Below are 21,465 nucleotides of genomic sequence, written 5' to 3'. Positions count from 1 at the left end.
GTCAGCCTGTGTGCTGTTGGTGTGCCCATGTTGATTGATAAGAGATGGAAAGGAGCACAGAGATGTATAGAGACAGGGGGACACACAGAGAGAGATGGAGAGACAGAGAAAGACAGACAGACACAGAGACAGAGACAGAGAAGCAGAAAGACAGCGAGAGAGACACACAGAAAGAGAGATAGAAAGAAAAAGGTAAAGAGAGAGACAAAGGAGTCAGAGACAGAGATATAGACACAGAAGCACAGAGACAAAGAGATATAGAGAGACAGAGAGACAGAGAAAGATGGAGACAGAATGACAGATGAAGACTGAGACCCACAGAGGAGACACATAGAAACAGAGCCGCAGACAGAGACAGAGAACGTCAGGAAAACTTGCATAAATGAAAGGTCTTAATTTACAGACACAAACTATAAGCACCAGGGAAATTTGACAGAATAGGATTAGAAATGGATAAGGAAACTAGCACACAATAATGAATAACTAAAATCCTACCAGTGGAAAACTTAAAAGACTCTTTCTCAATTCACAGCCAGATGAGAAATCTAAACTGAAATTGTGTTACAAATAGGAAAGAGTAACTAAAGTGTTCTGTGGTAGAACTAATGGGTGGTTCATATTTATAGCATAGATCTGAGAAGAAGCAAATAACCATACACATATACGTTAACAAACAGAAAGTACATGTGACTAGCTCATCAAAAGATGACATAAGAGGGATAAAATAAGGCAAAGAGTAACAGAAGTGACTCTACTAAACATGAAATATGAAATTAATAGTTTAGGAACTGAAAAGGATCACCATAATAAAATCAAAAGGCTATGAATAAATGAATGCACAAATATAGACAGCAAATATTATCTAATGCATTTTTAAATACACAGCCATGCATAAGCACCATAAGGGATTCGAAGGGACATTTGGAAAATCATGAGATCATATTCCTGAGCTTCCCGAAGCACTGAGAGTCTAAGAAGAGGGGACAAGATCCAGGAAAATAAAAATTATTAAAACTCCCATAAGAAATGGAATTCAGTCCTGATCAATTGCTGTCAAGAAAAATAGAGGACGTTGTTAAAGAATGCCTGCAAAGCAACGACCCCCTCAAAAGCAGTATGTTAGCATGACTTGATAGAATTCTACCAAATCTACCCAAAACCAGTAGTACCAATGTTCTTTCAAATTACTGTAGATTGCCAGAAAGAGTTCTCAATTGTTTGTCAGAGCATGAAAAGGGAAGTTCTGCTTATGAGTAGGAGTGCAAACCCCTTAACAAAATAATTAAAAGAACACTGTCATCAGGTCTGGTGGCACAGACCTGCAATCCCAGTTACTCGTGGGACTGAGGCAGGAGGATCACTACAGAGAGTTCAGTGCAATCTGAGGAATTTAATAAGACTTTGTTTTAAATATTTAAATTATGTGTTTATTACTAAATATAATACTATATTGCTATAATATAATATAGTGTATATTATATTAGTATGTATACTATATTACTATCTATGCTATATTATATATTACATATGTTATATTATAGTAATCTCAGAATAAAAGTGTAGTTAAATATTATTGAATCTATTAACATAGAGTATTATACAGATATGTTAAAATTAGAAACCAAGTGAACATTTCCATATATGATGCAGCCATTTGACATATTAACAATTTTAACAAATATCCTGCTGGGTGTTGGTGGTGCATGCCTTTAATCCCAGCACTCAGGAGTCAGAGGCAGGTGGGTGGATCTCTGTGAGTTCGGGACCAGCCTGGTCTACAAGAGCTAGTTCCAGGACAGCCTCCAAAGCCACAGAGAAACCCTGTCTCGAAAAACCAAAATAAATAAATAAATAAATAAATAAATAAATAAATATCATTAAACATAGGAATAGGTGGATAATTTAGAAGCATAACATCTATTTTCAAAATGCTTAGTTTATACATTTGTATGGATAATTATCTAAGGTAATTAACATTATATCTGGAACAGAGAAGGTAGAAGTTTCTAATCAGTGAAGAAAAAGTTAGAGGTTGGGAGACTGCTTGACAAATAAGGGTGCTTGCCACCAAGCTGGAAGCCGAGTTTTATCCCTGGAACACATGTGTTGGAAAGAGAGAACTGACTCCTGAAAGTTGTCCGTTGACCTGTACATTTATGTGATAGCATGCATTACACGCTAGCTAGCTAGCTATCCATCCATCCATCAATCCATCCATCCATCTCTCCCATTTAGGGCCGAGCACTCTGTAGTCTGTCTTCTCTGAGGGCTGACCAGTTGGGGGGCGGTCTCTGTTAACTGCCACCTACTGCAAGGAGAGCATCTCTTTGAGAGGTGGTCTGATCAGTGGGTATAGCAATAAGTCAATAGGAGTCATTTTAATATTATGCCCATTTAGCAGAATAATAGAATTAGGTTCCCATCCCTTGAGGCCTACGACCTGTCTATCCATGGATTCTTGGCCTCTTTAGCAGTGCCAGGTGTTGGTTCCATTTCATGGAGTAGGCTTCAGAGCCAAGCAGAAAGAAGTCAGTTATTCCCACAATATTCAAGGCACTACTGCACCAGTAGGCATATCTTGTCAGGGCAAGCTTTGATGTAGCTTGCAGAGTTTACAGGTGGCGAGATTGAGGATGAATTCTCTCCTCTTAGCAACATGCATAATTACCTTCCAGCACCACCCTGCTTCTCTCCCACTTCCCTTCTTTTCCATTCTTCAGTTTTAGAGTGGATAGGGTCTTACTAGGTAGTACTGGCCATGAGCTCACTATGTTGGGCTCACTATATGTGCCAGCTAGATGTATGGCAACTTGACACAAAATATAATCATCGGAGAGGAAGAAACCTCAACTGAGAAAATGCCTCTATAAGATCAGGCTGTGGAAACAGCCTGCAGAGCATTTTCTTAATCACTGATTGATGGGAGAGGGCCCAGCTCATCGTGGGTAAGGCTACTCTTGGGCTGTTGGTCCTGGGATCTATAAGAAAGCAGGCTGAGCAAGCCAGTAAGCAGCACCTCTCCATGGTCTCAGCATCAGCCCCGCCTCCAGGTTCCTGTCCCGCTTGAGTTCCTGTCCTGACTTCCTTCAGTGATGGACTATAATGTGGAAGTGTAAGCCTAATAAACCCTTTCCTCCCCAACTTGCCCTTTGGTCATGTTTCATTGCAGCAACAGTAACTCTAAGACACTATGTAGCCCAGGTTGGCTAGGAAGTCATCATCCTTCTGCCTCTACCTCTCAAGTGCTAGGATTACAGCAATGTGGCTCCATGCTAGTCTTTTAACTTCTCTTTCTCTCTCTCTCTCTTTATCTGTCCTGTCTCTTTCTCTGTCTGTCTCATCCAATTACAAACCAGTCATGTTCCCTTCTGATCCCATTAACTACTAGGTGATAAATGGGATCAAAGAAGAAAAGACCCAAGATATGATGATTCTTTCACAAACACAAACTTAAGCTTCCTCTCTGTGCCAGGTGATGGCGCTCACTATGGAGTTACACAATGGAACTACACAAAAAGGGGGTCAGAGCTCATTCTTTCACAAGACTCACAGCCCAGAGCCTCCCCCAGGGTGCCACTAATTGACTTTTGAAGTCACTAAATCAAACAGGTTAATTTGCATCTTATTTACATTTTAGAAAGTGCACCTCCACTCAGACATTTTCTCTACAGTCTATCTACATAGTGCTAATACATTCCCCACTTCCTCAACTAAAGGACAAGTCAGCCTAAAGCAGGCCATCCCTCTCCTCAGAATCTTACCCCAGTAGCCTCCCCACCCCATTCCCAGGTGAGCTGGTGCAGGGCCCAGCCCAGGAAACAGTCACTAGAGTTTCTCTGCCATGAAGACACCCTAGGTCACTGAGAGCACCCCTGAATTACCTCATCACAGCAGGCACTTCTGAATGAGCAGCTTCCTGAGTTTCCAGCATTCCCAGGATGCAGCACAAGCTCAATCTCCCCTGGGATATGTACAGTGTTCATCATCCCCAAATCCACTTTGCATCATCTGTGGTCTGGTAGGTAGTCTAGGATCTGTCACCAAAAACCTGCAGACCTAGTATGTGCTGTCAGTTGGCAGGTATCTGGGGACCTAGCATGCCCCACAGTCCTAATAGGGTCAGGACATTTGCATTCATTTAAAGGACTATAGAGGATATGGTAGAAATTTCCCAAAACACCCAATCCTACAGGAATGCATACAGTTCACTTTTCTGGTGGTGTGCCCCCCCACCCCCACCCCCCCCCCACCCCACCCCCACCCACCCCTCACCCCACCCCCGGCTTTACTGTCAACTTTCTCTTTGGAATCTATTTGTGTCCTTTCAAGGGTGGACTCTTAAACTCAACCTGAAACCCTGATGTGTGCATATGAGAAGCCACATATGTAAATGGCAGAGGTGAGCCCCCACCCCGAGAAAACCATCCCCACTCTAAGAAAAGCTTCTGTGATTTGTAGGCTGTGAGTCTACTTTCAAGAAAAGGAGGCTTCTGCCTGAGTCATCACCCTAGGCCACCACCCTCTGCCCCTGGCTGGAAGTTCTTTGGCCCTTCCCTCTGCCCTGTGCTAAGCACACTCCAACACTCTTCAGTACTGGCAGTAGGAGAACCTCACAGAAGGGTTAGAAGCTAACTGTAGGCAGACCTGTAGCCAGCCCCTAAGCAGGTGTGGCTACAGGTTCACCTACAGTTAGCTTCATATTCTTTTATTCTAGTGGAATTTTTAATAAAAAGTTTAAGGGAAAAGAAAGTATTGGTTGATGTCCCTGTCAGTGTGATTAAGATATGCACCAAAGCAACTGGAAGAAGAGAGGGCTTATTAGGGCTCACACTTTCAGGGTACAATCCCTCATGGCAGGGAAGTCATGGCAACAGGAGCTTGAGGCATTTGCAGTCAGGAAGCAGAGAGTGGTGAACACTGGAGCTCAGCTCACTTCTCCTTTTTATTTATTCCAGGACTCCAGCCCATGGGATGTGTCTTAGGGAGAGTTTGTATTGCTATGAAGAGACACCTTGATCATGGCAACCCCGTGAAGGAAAACATTTCATTGGGTAGCTTATAGTTTCAGAAGGTGAAGAGAAAGAAAGAAAGGAAAAAAGGAAGAGGAGGAGAAGGAGGAGAAGAGGGGGAAGGGGAGGAGAAAGAGGAAGAAGAAGAAAGAAAGGAGGAAGGAAGAGAAGAAGGGGAAAGAGTTGTGGCATTATGCTGTTAGGGTGACACCAACCAAGTGACACTAACAGTAGCTTTTAGTTTCACCAAACTAATAGTTTCATCCATTATCATCATGGTGGTACATGGTGGCATGTGGGCAGACATGGTGCTGGAGAAGAAGCTGAGAGTTAATACATCTTGATCCACAGGCAACAGGAACTGAACTATCTCACTGGGTGTAGCTTGAGCATAGGAGACCTCAAATTCCACCCCCACAGTGGCACACCACTCCAACAAAGGTTATACCTCCCAATAGTGCCACTCCCTTTGGTGGCCATTTTTTTTTCAAACCACCACAGAATGGTACCACCTGCCTTCCAATCTCAGTTAAGCTAATCTAGATGGCAAGAGGTTTGTTTTCCACCAAATCTAAGTCCCGTCAAGTAGAAAAGATGAACTACTGCACAGCTAAACTTAGTCACTGAGAAGACGGCTTTTAGGAAACCCATTGTTGTGATGCTTCGATTATCCCTTCCACCATTCCCCCTGTTCCCTGATTCAAGTTGACAAATATATTCTGAAACTCTGTTTGTCATCAAACAAAGTGCCAGGAGTCAAGAAGAAAAATAAGAGGACCACAGAGCTCAACCCTATGCTTAGAAGGTTGTCAACCTCTCAATCTACACAGGTTAGCATACACAAAATGACTATGAGTGACTGAGACAGACATCACCAAATGAGCAAGTACAACAAATATTAGAAACTCCAGCATCTTCAGTGTGTCTGAGTCAGCATTTCTCTCACACACAAGCTCTTCTCCTTCCCTCCGCATATGCTAGCACTGAGAGGCCAATACTATGAATACCAAATATGGTAGAAAAATGGCAGAAACAACAATGACCAACAAAGATTTTTGACTCGCTGAGCCCTGGGCCTCTAGTTACAATGGCATCATTAATTACTTGATTCCCAGCCCTGAAGCCCTTCACCCAGGGCCTTTCTTTCAGTCAGCCTCTCTGCTGACCTCAAGATCCAGCCACCCACTCTTGTCTCTGCCTCCCACAAAGAGCTCCACACAAGGGCACTCATCGTGAGGTGGAGAGCAAACAGTCAGTAAAAATATTTTGTTCAAATCTAATTCCCTGATATTGCGTGCGTTATGATATGCTGCAATTTTTCCCAATTCCAGTGGCATGTAAATTAATCTGCTGCATGGAAACCACTCCTTCAAACAAAGGAGACTGATTTATAGCCAGACTCTTCTTCGATATAAATTATCCTGTAGTGTGATACTTCAGGCTCTTGAGCTGTGCCAGCACTCACTTCTCACAAATGACGTAAGGTGACCTCCTGTCATACAAGGTAGCATAGCCATCACCCACAGTTCTTCCTGGCCATTCCAGTGAGGACTTCCTACCCACTTCCTTGCAAGCATGTCAAATGTGTCCTGGCTTGTTTTTATCTTGTAAATTAAGAAGTGTCAAAATTTAAGTCTTTGGCTTTGCCCTCTATCATACTTTGTCACCTCTGGGTATATAGATGTGTCACCTGTACCTGTCCCCTGTGCCAGTAACTTATACCAGGCATGCATGGAATCCAAAGGGCCTGGGGCACAGAACCATAACAGGCTCTGTCACTGTGTAGAGGAGTCTGGCTAATAGCCAAGGTTCTTCCTGTGAAATGCTCCATAGGGAATTATAGGAGAGGAACTCAAGGTCACTCTTTCCCATGTCATCTGCATGGACCTTCAGAAAACAGACAAAGGTTATCTAAAAGTAGCAGCCTGTGTTCACTAGGGCCAACATGCAGGTCAAGCCCTAAAGGCCACATCATTTCCTAAAAGAAAGGGCCTTCAAGAGAAAGGACAATGCCATGTACTTTAAGTTCAAGTTAGTGATAGCAAGTCCTTGAACATAGGCTTGAAGGTTTATCATCTTTCCAAAAGACCAAGTGTTTATGATGCAACCTGCCCTCCACCCTGCACACTGCAAAGGTGCATTTTTACTTCCTAGCATGTACCTTCAGCACATGTTACCTGCCATTAATGGTGAATGTTATCTTGGGCATGATTTTAGCAAAAACTGTGCATGAGTTAAATTTAAAAAAGGCTAAACCCTAGGAAATAAGAATTAAGAACCAGGCCACACATAGAACAAGATCAGGAGATCAGACACCCAGCTCAGTGACTTGGGCAGGCCATATCCAGAGGCTAGAAACCTGCACAGGAAAGAGAATGAGCCTTGAAGGCAACTTGATTGGTCCAAGCTCTGGGGTTGGCCTTAGTGTGGAGCATTATCCAAACAGTTGGTGACTGTGATTGACCAAAGCTGAGCTGTTATGACCGGATGGTATCTGTGACTGATCTCATTTGAAGAATGTAGCCTTTCTTCAAATATGCACTGAAGGCCAGCCTCCTGGTAGTTGAATTTTGATGATGTTCATTGCACAGAAGCTTAAGGTCAAGCCAAATGGGTGGTGTAGCTCATCTCTGAGGACTTGCCTAGCTTGTAATGCTCAAGCTCTGGGAGGAAGAATAGAAGGGAGGGAAAGAAAGGAGGGGGAGGGGAGGGGAAAGAGATGGAGGAAAAGGAGGGAAGAGAAAGGATGAAGGGTCTCCACTTATCCCTGTAGAGTTGTGCTCGCTGAGGCAAGCCACCCTGAGTCTTTAAGAAGAGTTCATTATACAGGGCTGGAGAGATGGCTCACTGGTTAAGAACACTAATTGCTCTTCTAGAGGACCTGGGTTCAGCTCCCAGCACCCACATGGCAGCCCAGAACTGTCTGTAACTCCAGTTCCAGGGGATCTGAAACCCATGGCAAAATACCAATGCACATAAAATTAAAAAAAAAGAAGTAAATTTTAAAAAGAAGTACTTTACTTTTCCAGCTATAGGGCAGAGAGGCATGGTTTACTTCTCTTCTAGCCCTGCAGATATGTTCTTCTGAGAGATATGTAGCCTAAGATGCCGGTGTCTGTTAGGGAATGCTTTTCTCTACAAGCAAGGCCACTTCCCTCTTTTGAGTTAGACATGGGTTGGAGTGGGGGTGTTAGGTGCCAAAGGCTGGAACTCTCAGAGCTTTGGCAAGACTTCTTGTTAAGTTATTTTTATTAAATCTTTTAGCTTACAAAGAAACACTGTGTTCCTTGTAAACAAATGATACAGATGCAAACTAAATAAACATTAGCCATCTTTCCTTCCCTGCTCTCTAGGTCTACAGGAGGTAGCTGACACTAAATCTGGCCATTCAGCATCCTCCCCATCCTTCAGTGCACTGGGGCCCTTCAGGAATGTGGCTGGGAATAAAAAATTGTTTTCCACAAATTGTTTAATTATAACATCCTCATGAACAGAGCATCCCACAGACCCTCCTCTTGAGGGAATGAGCTTTCAGTTGACACTCTCAGGGAAATCTGGAAGTAGGGTGGAGAATGGCTTGTGATAGAATTGAATTATTTTTGCCAATTCTACAAGAAATCCACACAGATCTGATTGAGCCACCAGATCACATGACCTACTCATTCTTAATAATGTTCGGAAGAAATTACAAATTGCCTTCATGCCATAAATAGATCTTCGACAGGAAGCCCTTAGAACGGGCATTGGAAACTCCTCCTGTGTAGATGAAAGTTTCTGTTCTGCCTGGTCCTGCCTCCCTTCAGACCCCAATAAATACAGAGACTTTTATTAATTAGAAACTGTTTGGCCCATGGCTTAGGCTTCCTACTAGCTAGCTCTCTATTAACCCATAACTACTAATCTACATATTTCTACATGGCCTTATCTTACCAGAGAAGGCTCCAGCATGTTACTCCTTCAGCGACTACATGGTGTCTCTCCCTGGCAGCTTCTCTCTCTCTTCTCTCCCCAGAATTCTCCTTGTCTCCTAGCCCCGCCTACACTTCCTGCCTGACTACTGGACAATCAGTGTTTTATTCATCAACCAATAAGAGAAACATATTCAGAAGGACATCCCCATCACTCCTGTCAAGAGCCACTCTCCTGGGCATCCTCAGGGTATCCATGCAACAGGGATGGAAGATGAAACAACTCAAAAGCATCCCTGCCATTCATGAAAGGGCTGGAGTAGGGTACCACTCCCATCTTCTTAATCCTGTCTGGAGAAGCCTCTGGTTACCAGTGGGCCCAGTCAATAAATACTCTTGAATTTTCTGATGAATAAGGACAGTATTTGCTAAGAAAATGAGAAAACAGGTAACACTGTAAGACCATCACGTACATCTGGCCATTGGATACATACTCTGCATTCTACCTCAGTTGTGCCAGGCATGCCTTGTGCAGTATTTAATGCAATCCATGTAAAAGCACTACACAGTCCTTGGAATTATCCCCTTTGCTGGGGTTGCAGGTTACATGAGCAAGAATACAACTTGGCTCTGTGGACTTTGATTGACAGGCAGGTGCCCTTCACTACCCAAGCACTGTCTCTATACTTCTCTCCTGCATGTTTAAGACTGGTCCTACATATTTGAGAGTGAACACAGGGGTGGCAGGATGCATGCAGCACACACCTGAAGGCCAACCCAGATTGACTATGTGATCTTTGGCCTAAATCACTTCAATATTTGGGCTCCACCAGTTCCCACATGACACCATGACACAGCTTGTGCAGTCCCACCTCCCCCTCGGTGCCCCCACCTCCCCCTCCATGCCCCCCACCTCCCCTCCATGCCCCCACCTCCCCCTCCATGCCCCTCCATGCCCCTCACCTCCAGTGTTTTCTAAAAGAGAAATCCATCTGCTACAGAAGCCATCTTGGACTCGCACATTGTTTGAGGGCACAGTCCATCACAGTGGAGAAGACAGGGAAGCAGGAGGCTGAGACTATTTATTCACTGCCTATCAGCAGCACAGGAGGTCAGGAAGTGAGCTCAGCTGTAGAGCTCAAGGCCCGCCTCTCCAAGAGCCACTTCCTCTAGTTAGCTTCCACTTCCCACAGGTTCCATAACCTGCCCAAATAGCAGCCAGCTGGGAACCAAGCTAAACACAAAAGCCCGTGAGGGACATTTTACACCCAAAACATAACACCCCCAATGGAAACTAAGCCACGGTTTGTGTTATCCGTGTAGGGGCGACTTTCCCCATTCACACATTCCATCTTTCTTTATTGCCCATTTTCATTTTCTGTCATCTGGATCCGTTGAACTTCTCATGGTTAGAATGAAACATTTTAAGCACTAAGTTCTTCCAAAGTCAAACTGTTCTGTGAACTTTTTAATGACTTCTATATTTATCACACCTGGTTTTCCTAATTGCTTAACAATTCTAAAATTAATAAGTATCATGAAGGGCTGTTTTATCTTCCTAAGGGAGAAGATGAAAACTATAGAAGAAAACTTGTCACCGTGGATATGAACAAAGGGAAATAGGCCACATGGAAGAATTCACGGTTATATTACAGCTCATTCTTACAAAAACACCTGTTCTGCTTTTCTAATTGCAGAAGAGATTGGCAACAGGGTTTCTTGATTTAAGGATGAATGCAAAGTACATATCTAGCACAGCAAAAGAGATTCTTTGCCATCATTCTTCCCCTGGGAACCATGGGCTTGTGTATACATGCAGTCAGATCTGTGAATAAGATGACATCAATTGATCTTGGCTGGATGTGTGTATGTGTCTTTTTAGAGATAAATAAATATAAATAAGCATGTCCATTGCCTTTGAAATCAAGAATGGGGCATATAAAATTATCTCAGTAATAGGCTCAAGCAGTGGGCAGGCACAGTTGGATGGATATGTGGTGTGGTCTGCTAAATAAGAAAAGGAAAGAAAACAGGAAACACAGGGGAGAGACTAAAGGTGGAGATGAGAAAGGGCTGAGGTATAGGAAATAAACAAAAAGAGATGCATCAGAGATGGTGAGATAAAACATGGGGAAAAAATCGAAGAAAGGGAGATAAAGTAGGATAAACTCCCAACAGAGGTCAAGAGAGGCCTCTGAAAAGATGAACATTGAGTTGAGATGCCAATCTCCAGAAAGCACACTCTAGGCTAAGAGTATAACAAGTCCAGTGTCCCTGCACTAAGGCGGGAGTAAGTATAGTCTCCTCAGGAACAGAAAAACCTCAGGGGTTAAAGTCAGGGGATCTCTACGCTGGAGGGCACAGTCTTAGAGAGGGAAGCCAGACACATATCACACAGCCATTTCAGGGCACAGGGAGACGTTGAGGTTTTTAGCATTGCAATGCAAACCCATTGACAGCTTTAAGTAAAAGGATATTACACTTCGACATGCATTTTTTAAAAGGTCACTCTGGATATTTCTGAAGAAAGTTTGGAGGGCAAGACTGGGTATAGGAAGACTGCCTGAGCTCAAGAGACACTGAGAGCAAAGCAAGAAAGAGCTGCAGTGGCGTGGCCCAGGGTAGTGACATCGGAAACTCTGAGCTGGGTAGACACGTTGAAACTGAAGCTAATATAAGAGCTGGGTTTATAGCTGGTGTGAAGGATAAGGACAGTCACAAACTCTGGGACTCTAGATGAAGATTCCTAATAGATGGTGGGGGCAGTGAGTGCATGAGTATAGTGGAGAAAGCATTTCAGAGGAACAGGGTAATGTCCTGTTAACTCTGAAGTGAAAGACAGATTTGCAAATGTGAGGCTTCTTGGCAATCAGGAGAGATCTCCTTTAACCCATGATACAGAGACATGGTGCAGGCCATAACATACAATAACACATGACCTGTATTTCCCAGGGCGAACTGAAGCTCAGACAGGAGGGGCTCTGCAAAAGCTTCCAAGTCAGTCACACACTGAGAACACAGCTCTGCTCTTAAGTCTGGGCTCTTTCAACAACTCTGTATGAAAAATGAGGAACAGAGCATACACAATGTGGTCCTAAGAATAACGTGAAGCAAATGTCTCTGATTCTGTGTAATTGCCATCCTTGTGACACAGCCTGCCCAGCATCCATCGTCCCTCATGTGAGCTCAGAACCAAATGAGTATCTGTGGAAATATGTCCGACTCCAAATAGACAAAAACTAACCTGTGTCTTGCCTAAGTTGTCCAAGTTATCACTCACATGCCTTACATTTAAATATTTTAATCATTTTACACCTGTAAGTTAGAGAAAATTTAATTTAAAAAATACCTGATTCATGTCCATAGAAATGCAAATTATAATGTTTGGGGTGATATTCTCTGGCTTTTGAGCAGTTGTAAATTCCCTGTAATGGTTCTGACTCTCTGTGTGTGTGTGTGTGTGTGTGTGTGTGTGTGTGTGTGTGTGTGTGTGTTGGATTCTTTTTTGAATTTGTCTCAGCCTCTCATTGGTTCTTTGAGTTAAAGCTTAGCTTTTTATTTATATGCATCCTTTCCTATTTATATGAATCATGACTTTAATCTTTTCAAAAACTGTCCTTTAACCTAAATATGTCAGCATTTAATTATTAAATTTCAAATATAATTTTAAAATATTCCTTCAAGTTTTGAATCATTAGGAAAAAGAATGACTTCAACAACAGAAACCAACTTTGGAATTTTAGAGATGTAAGTCAACTTGCCAGCAAATGAAGGCTGAACAGTTTTGGCCTTGAATAGTCTGCAGGCAGAGCAAGACCAATGTGGCATGCAAATCTCAATCTATGGACTTTGAATTTCCCAGAACTGAATGTGTAAAACTGTTTGCCACCTACTCCCCTATTTGCAGTCACAGCCACACACCTTGTCAGGGGAGAGACACCCTATCATGTCAAACATCTCTTCTTTGTTCAGGGACGAGTCCCTGGAGAGCCCTCCCAGATCCAATGAACATTTTGCATTGAATATAAGCAAACAGCCTCTCTCTTGGTATGAAAAAAGTGGTCAATGAAAAAGAGCTTCACAAACCATAAAAGAGGTTGAGGAAAGACAGATGCAGACATGGGGAATGAAGGTCCATCAGAGGGACAAGAAGCCTAGCTAAAAGTCACTATACACTCACTGAGGGTCTTGTGTTGACTTGGGCTCAATCCAAAGCCTGGAGCTCACTGTGGCAGAGCTCAAACATTCCTGGGTTGGAATGCTATAGCACAGTTTATCCTGGTACTTCTTCTGAATGCCTCCCAGTGCTGTGCCCTGTCCCAGGTAAAACTCGGGAAGCCTATCTGTGGGACCTGAGAGAACCATATCTTGGAGTAGTCAGTCACCTGTCATCAGTTGTCATCTGTCTCTGCAGAGGTGAAGAACCCAGAATCCCAGCCACAGGTGCACAGGCCACCACGGAGCTGTGCAGGGCCATTTGTCTCCAAGAGTGACACCCAGCAGGAGTGAAGTACAACTACAACAGAGGGGCACTGAGCTACTTCCCTGTAATGGCTGAATCTGAAAATTGAGTGAAGCTTTGGGCTGAGTGACCAACTCCCCTCCACAAGTGTGCGTTCGCATCATAGAAGACCTTCAAGAGGGTTGCTCTGTAAGGGCATATGCGAGTGGAATACATTTATTAGAAATATAAAAGCGATATTACCACATTTTTATCTCAAGTGGCTGAACCGGTTACACTGGTTTTCCTCTAATCAAATTTTGTATTACATTCTCACTGTACCTCAGGCAAGAAAAGTCAGAAAACCAGAAATAGAAGCCACATTAAATATTCCAATCACCTTCCAGCTGCTTTAGCTGTAGCTTTGCCCTTCCTGAAGGACAGAGGAGACAAAGGGGGGCAGTAATTACCGTGGAGCACTGGGAAGCAGGGAAGATTTGTTCCATGAGCAGGATCCTATTTGGTCAGAATTCCTAATCTCTGAAACTCCCAAGAGCCTGAGACTCAGGCCACACCCAGGCAGTAAGACAGGACTGGTTGACATTCTAACAGTGGCCCTAAGACCTGAAGCAAAATATCAGTTCTGGATAGCAATGATGAATAATAGCAGTGCCTCCAGAGCTTCTGGGGCCAAACGGTAAGACCATGAAGAAGCCTCTGCCAATTTCTATAAAGGTAGAAAGGAAACCGCATTAAGCCAGCCCTTCAGATAGGTGAGAGGTGAACTCAGGCGGAACCCCCAAAATAGACGTGGGTGGCTCCTGTGACAGCTTTCACTTCCACTAGACCTGGAGTTGCACTTCCAGGTGGGCCTGGTGGTTATTGGAAGGGGCCCACCATGGTGGGCTGTGACTCAAGCTTCTCCATCCATTCTGGTGCCACCTGCAACCACAGTCCGATTAGCGGAGGAAGTTCCAGAGCTGACTGCAGGCAGAGCGAAACCGACTGGAAGCAACGGGTTCTTACCCACGAAGGTCACCTGTCTCACGCAGATTCTGGGGGCCAAGTTGCTTTCGTTCTTTTATTTTCTCAGGAGCCTTCCCCCGGGGCTGGCTGGGTTCCATCTCTATACAACAGAAAAGAGTTGAGGACTCACCAGTTCAATCAAAAGGCTCATATCTTCTTTACTTTCAAAGAATTTAAGGGCTGGTGAAATGGCTCCATGGGAAAAAGGTGATTGCTGCCAAGCCTGACAAACCTGAGTTCCATCCCCCACGAATCACATGGTGGAAGAAAAGTACAAATTTCTGCAAATTTGTCTTCTCACCTCTGTACACCTTGGCACACATGTACCAGCACACACACACACACACACACACACACACACACACACACACACACACACAATAAATGTAATTTAGAAAAAAAAAAAGAATTTAGGATTAACACATGCTTATAATCCCAGAAGTTGAATGGGAAGCTGAAACAGGAGGATCTTGAGTTCAAAGCCAGCCTACACTTTCTGGGAGACCCTAAACAAAAGGACCTTGGTCTTTTGAGGTCTGTAGAAGGAAAAGTAGGAAAGTCACACAGCAATGACAATGCCTCATATGCTATTATTTAAATTTTTCTCTTAGGTCCTTTTCTAAAGACTTTCAGACCTTTATCTGTCCTAAATCTATCCAAATGAATACTCTGTGAAGGTGTAGTTACAAATGCTTGACAGTGAAAAAACCCTTAACACAGAATGATCAGGAAAGATGAACAGGGAAGATGCGAGAGAAAGAGAGGTCTTAGGGATGCAGACAGCAGAAAGAAGGAATTGTTTCCCCTCCATGAGTCTTGACATTCCAGTGACATCCAGTGATGAGAAGGCACCACTGTGCTATAAACAGAAGTGGGATCTTCCAAAGACATGTAACTTGACCCCTTTCTACCCTCACAGCCAGCTGCCCAAGGATCCACAGCCTAATCTTTCTGAATTCACGGGAAAAGGTAGGAACTAAGATACAATCCTCTACATAAATTTACAGTTTCACTTGTACAACTGATAAAATGAGAAGAAACAGGGCAGGAGGTGGGGTGGGGCTGCTCCAAAGGGGCAAAAATTGATGGGGAAGAAACAAGGAAGGAAGGAAGGAAGGAAGGAAGGAAGGAAGGAAGGAAGGAAGGAAGGAAGGAAGTCATCATTGCAACTTAACCCCTTCATCTGACTCAGTTGGTTGTTTACTGTCCCAAAATGGGGCTGTGAGGACAGGCATGAGGAGAGTCTCGGGTATGCGCTGGACCCAGATTCTGCTTGGACTCAAATATGATAGGGCAGACAGATGCATCACTGCTCATGGCACCATAGCCACAAAACAGTAACGGTCATAAATACTGTATGTGTCCTCGTATCTGAAGCTTAGGCACCTGCCAAAGAGGTCAACTTTGTCAGCCTCCTTTCACAGGTGAAAAGGTCAAGGCCAACAGACCTCAGAGCAATTCCAGATTTAAAGCAAAGCCTTAGGAAACAACAATACTCGGGAGTGATGAGGATAGGCACAGCCCAGAGGGGACAGTCAGTTAAAATGATGCCTGCTGGTTCCACTTGCCTTACCCAGTCTTTGCATGTGTGCTTTCATGGCCCAGGGCATAATTGCTTCTGGGGCAAGGACATTAAAGTAGGCTACAAGGTGTATTTGGGGAAGACAATAGCTGAAATTTTCAGATAGAGAAAACAGAACTCTACTGATTTGGAGGAGAAAACATAGAAGAAAAAAAGAAAGTTCTCCACAAAGTATGTCTGGCATTGGGAGTCCCCAGTGCTGGTGTACACCTTGACATTGACTTTACAGTCAATATTTTAGCATACTAAAATGGAGTACTTTAGACACTGAAGAGGACAGTGTCTAGTAACACATCACTGGTGCATACAGGAGTGCCCTCTCCCAGAAGGACCCTACACAGAAAAAATGCTACAAGGCAGACATAACTCAAAGTGCAAGGCTGAGGTTTGTCAAGGGTAAGCAGAACATACCACCCTGAGTCTCAGCTTCCTCGCTCATCAAAGTCACATTTTATAGAGCTGTGAACATGATATAAATTACAGCATCTACAAACCTCGCATGACATGGATACTATTCCAAACTGGCACATATTAACTTTCTTAATCCACACATGGCATGGGTAAACACTATCATAGACTCCATTTAACAGATTTGAGGACCCCATTACCTCCTGGGAAGAAGAATATTGTTCACTGACTTACACAGGCCTATAGCTCATACTTTTCTTCTAGAGTAGAAATTCACGACAATAAGACTACATCTCACCTACAATCGATCAGCCGCTTATAGTAGACGCCCAATAAGGATTTGTTGATCTAGCAGAGATAACTAAAATCCTAAAGAACAGAGAAGTTGATCATTTCTCTACAAGAAATCAATACCCACCAAAACAGAATCTCTCTGGTTGAGTTGGCTCATAACCAAAATATGGAAATGCCAAGTAAATGGCTTCCTTTGAAAAAGCCTATGTATGTGCTGTAGTGACAGCTGTGAGGCCACGGTGAGCCTGTGTGATGGTCTTGCTGTTCTGGATGACACACCCCTCAGGGACAGCTTTCCTCTGAAGGACCAGTAGATGCCTCAAGAGTCCCTCAGAAGCTGTGGACGGGAAGCAACCTTCAAAAGCAATGGTACTTCCCAATCTATGGATGCCTCAAACTGCCAAGCAAAGACTTGCAAACACTAGCCCTCTCCCTCCACTACTCCCTCCATACTCCCCTCTCCCTTCTTCTATACCTCCTCTCCCAGTCTGCAGATACTACAACACACTCTTCAAGATTCCAGTATAAAAAGAAGCCAACACACTGGTCACATGCTGAGACCAAAACTGCAAAGGCAGAGCCAGGAGGCACTACTGGTTCATTTACCCAAGGGACAGACTTCTTCCTGCTGTTCTGGAAAAAGGGAGAAGAGAAGGCAGCCTCTGCAGCAACTTGCAGCCTCGGGGGCCCAATGTCCCAGCTGCCAAAACCCAAACGCCCCAGTTCCATCCCAGTGTGAACAGTTTCCCTAGGAAAGGAACCCATCTTTGCAATCTTCTTGAACTGCACACTCCTCTTTCCAAAATATCAAATCAGCTTCCATTGGTACAGTTCTTGTTAGAGTTCTTTCAGGGTAAAAAACGGGCCATTAAACACATGTCCCTCCACAACTTTGCAATAGAACAGGAAATTGAAATGACCCATGCTCTGGCTCAGAGCAGCGCTGAACCAAAGGAGCCCCAATTTTTAAAACCCCACTCATCCCCAACTGCCAGTTAGGCTGGCATTATTGTGTTAATGTTCAGCGGGATGTATGCAGTGCTAGCCTCCACAGGGTTTTTATGGTCTGCTTTCCTGATTCTGTCCTGCTGTAACAAAACGGAGTTACAGCATCTCTGTGAAACCATTTAGTTCTAAGCTGTGAAATTTGTTTGCTGAAGTCAGCACCACAGCATCAAGAATTCCAAAAGCACAGGGTGGGGTGTCCGAGATAAACAGTGCCGCCAGCCTGTGGCGTCAGATAAGATTTATTCTGCAAACTTTGCCAACCCCCAAACAGAGATTATGCCCGGGTAGCTACAGCCCCACTTGGTTAGCGATGCTCATTTAGATTTTTTTTTAAACACTGAAGGTGCATTACATCTTCTTTATAAATATTAACAAAAGTTTGTTAAGAAGCATAATCCCCAAAGTAGGAGGCAGGCGACAGACTGAGCCCAACGGAGGCATGGATGGTGATGTCCCGGGAGAGCTGCTCGGCTCCTCTCTCCTGGTGGCATACTGTGTATACATTTGCTGGAACATTTCAAGTTAACCCTCCCAGAATCAGAGTTTTGTTTTTAATAATAACTACATATTTGGCGACAAATGATGCCTTCAGAACCCTAAATCAGTGATCTTCCTGCAGACTGGCAATCATATTTACAGAATACTGCACAGGCCTTTACAGACTTTTATTTATAAAAATAACAACAAAAATATATAACCACACCCCTGCCTGTGTCCCCTTCAGGCTGAATGCATCCCATTATTTAAGACCTCCCACTAAGCCCCTCCTTTTAAAGGTTCCACCCCCTACTTATCTATCCCATTAAGCCCTGCCTTTTAAAGGTTCCATACCTATTTATCTATCTCACTAAGCCCCACCTTTTAAAGGTTCCACCATCTTCCCACAGCACCAAGCCTTTGTCATAAGAGCCCTTAGGGATACTGCAAATTCAAGCTACAGCACACTCTGGGGTGTTAGCGTGGGCCTGTCCTCATAGATCTTATTACAATGGGATAAGGGAAAGTCACCTAAAAAGAAAGAAATCTTCAGCTTGAAAGTTAATTTCATATTGGGTAGTGCTTTCACCTTTTGAAAAAAAAATTGAGAATGAACCCAGAGAATCAATCGGTATCAAAGATAACTGAAGAAAAAACACTTTAAAAAAATAGTCATGAGAAAGTGGAGTCATTTTGACTCAATTGCTCACCAGTTTCAGGCCCATGGAAGTTCCCAGCAAAGCCACAGAGGATTTATCAGTTCATGTGGCCTCTCCTCCTATGAACCAGCCAGCCACACACCTCCACCCTGCAGTGGCCAGCATCATTCAGGTGATGTCACCATGTAGAGTGGAAACTGTAACCTTCTGATTTTGATGACCGGTATTACCATGACCTCAGGCGAGTTGGCGTTGCCACCACACAGAGTGGAAAGCCCAACATTCTGACCTCAGTGATGTGCATTGCAGTGACCTCATCAGACTAAACAGACGTCATAGCAGAAAGGAGGACAGGGCAACGCTCAGCTCTTAACAAGTGCTAGGTGACAGGTGCCATGACTTCAATAGCGATGACACAGGGGATATGTGAGTTTCACATTCAATATTTTCTTTCTGCTCTGAAAACCCAAACATTAACATGAGAGAGGACCAGAAAGTAAGACTCATAGTGACCAGGATGTGAAACTCACCACACACGCAGCTCACTTGTTACCTTGATGCTAAATAAAAGGACAAAAAATCCAACAACTTAAAAATTCTTCAAGGTTTCTCAGACAGGATCTCTGAGGTCCTGGGATAGCAGTGCTCAGATCCTGTCACAGTAACAGAAAGCACACAATTTAAACGTGTGTCTTAGTGATCTCTGGTACATTAGGGGCTCTTTGGAGAGCACTAGAATTTCCACAGCAGCTGTATTCTCCAGTCCTGGCGGTATTGGGGAAAACACTTGTCAAAGCCGTATCTGGAGCCAAAATTGCCTGCATGAAAACAATTTTTTCCTCTATTGTTAAGTGAAAATTCCATAAGAGGAAAAAATTTGCATTATGTCCATCAGAAATACATCTTTCCACTGAAAATATTGCCCTAATGAGTTTGCCTGTTGAGTATATGTTGAAAATGAGTACCAAAACATGCAGTCTCCACACCCTGTTCTCTTTTTACAAACTCATCTTCCACCTTTTAATAAGAATGGGAATAATCAGGAGGGGGTATCAGTGGTGGCAGATGCCATTCCTCCCCTGTGGATGGTGGGGAGTCCTTCAGAGAGCACCCCACTTCTGAGCCGCCACGGTCTTCTCCATGAGGCACTGCACATTAACGCATGGCTAAGAAGGCTCTGCCTCAGAACCATGGCACAGGCTTCAGGCTTCACACATTTGCAGAACCGGGTCCAACTGGCTGAAATAAGCCTTTGCTAATTTATCCTCTGGTTCAGGTCTCAGCTGCAGTTCTCAGCTTTGATCATAGCCAAAGCCCATATCGTCCTAAACGTCATGTGTGATCCTGGGGGTCTGGATCAGGGGAGGCTAGGGGGACCAAGAAGGGACAAGGAGCGTGGCTGGGCCACCTGCTCCCCTCATTAGCATGAGATGAAGTGGCACAGCTGATTGGTCCAGGGAGAAGTGGGGGTATGGTGGGGACAGGGAGAGGAGACTAGAGGTGTTCCCAAGGGGACTCAAACTGCCTCCCACCTGCTGCCTCTCATTAGCCTTGACTATGTACCAGGCACTGGACTTGGCTCTCAGAGACGGAGTCCAGCACCCAAGGACTTGCAGTCCAGTGGGAGACACAGACACAGAGAACTAGCTATTTCACACAATGCCCGGCAGATGGACGACTGCATGATCTGGGAGGAAGAAAGGAACCATAGGAGCACAGACAGGCTGCAGAGAGGTTCCCTTGGAAATGTAACTTTGAAAGGGAGATAAGAGGACAAAAAGGTATCTAAGACCTCATTTTTCTTATTTGGATCCAAGTAGATACATGTAGTTCTTATGCCCAGGACTCTGAGACACAGGTGCTGGCGGTGGCGGTTGGGGGGGGGGGTATGTTTATGCATCCCATGCTAGAGGATGCTTCCAGGGAAACTGAAACCTTCAAGGAGCCTTCAAGGTGAGCAGGGACTTCATCTTACCAAGATAGGAGTGGGGGGGTCCTGACAGAAGCCTTGGGAGCCAGACGAGGTAGCCCAGCCAGGTGCCCAGCTTTTCACCTTTGGCAGAAGCGCTGAAAAGAGGGAGCTTGCAGCCTGTAGGGAGCACATCTGGTGCCTCCTTAGGACAAAGGGGTCACCTTGAGATGCAGTTCCCTTGCTCTGTGAGTGTAACCACCTGGCGGGAAGGAAGCTCCCAAGGAGAAACACTACTGTCCTTGCCTTTAGCCATCAACCTATTGAAATCATCTCTCCCAGGAACTGGATTTTCTTAGGAGTTTCATACTGGGGGAGGGGAAGAATCCATGACCAGTGCTAGCCAGTGGGGGGGGGGGGACCTGTCTCCCGGAAAGAGATTCCATCCTGTTCTGACAGCTTGTCACACCACCTTGAAGAGAGACTGAAGCTGAGGCGATGACTCCAGGGGGAAACACACTTTGACTAGGACTGCTCGGTGATGTACACCTACCACTTGTTCCATTTAAGCACAAACTTCATTCATATGAGGACCCCAAAGATAGACCTGGAGTCAGGCCATCACAGTACTTCTTTGCTCTTCTTTTCAAAGTAGCCACAGTAAATAAACCCCATCTCTGCCTGTCACTGTGACTTGCCTGAGACAGTCTTTCTTGCCCTTTTTCCTATGAATGCCAGAGTCGG

General features: G+C 44.4%; 1 long non-coding RNA gene across 1 annotated transcript in view; it reads right to left on the bottom strand.

Moving 5' to 3' along the window:
* Window positions 1-13,586: 13,586 nt before the first annotated feature.
* The window catches only part of LOC118239158, a 73,068-nt gene continuing 65,189 nt past the window's right edge, over window positions 13,587-21,465 (bottom strand). Inside the window, exon 4 of the long non-coding RNA XR_004770786.1 lies at window positions 13,587-14,484. This is a non-coding gene — a long non-coding RNA (uncharacterized LOC118239158). The remainder of the gene's footprint in view (window positions 14,485-21,465) is intronic.

The sequence above is a fragment of the Cricetulus griseus genome, chromosome 7 (genome assembly GCF_003668045.3).
Source record: "Cricetulus griseus strain 17A/GY chromosome 7, alternate assembly CriGri-PICRH-1.0, whole genome shotgun sequence".
Classification (NCBI taxonomy): Eukaryota; Metazoa; Chordata; class Mammalia; order Rodentia; family Cricetidae; genus Cricetulus; species Cricetulus griseus.
This window is presented reverse-complemented; position numbering and strand designations above follow the sequence as displayed.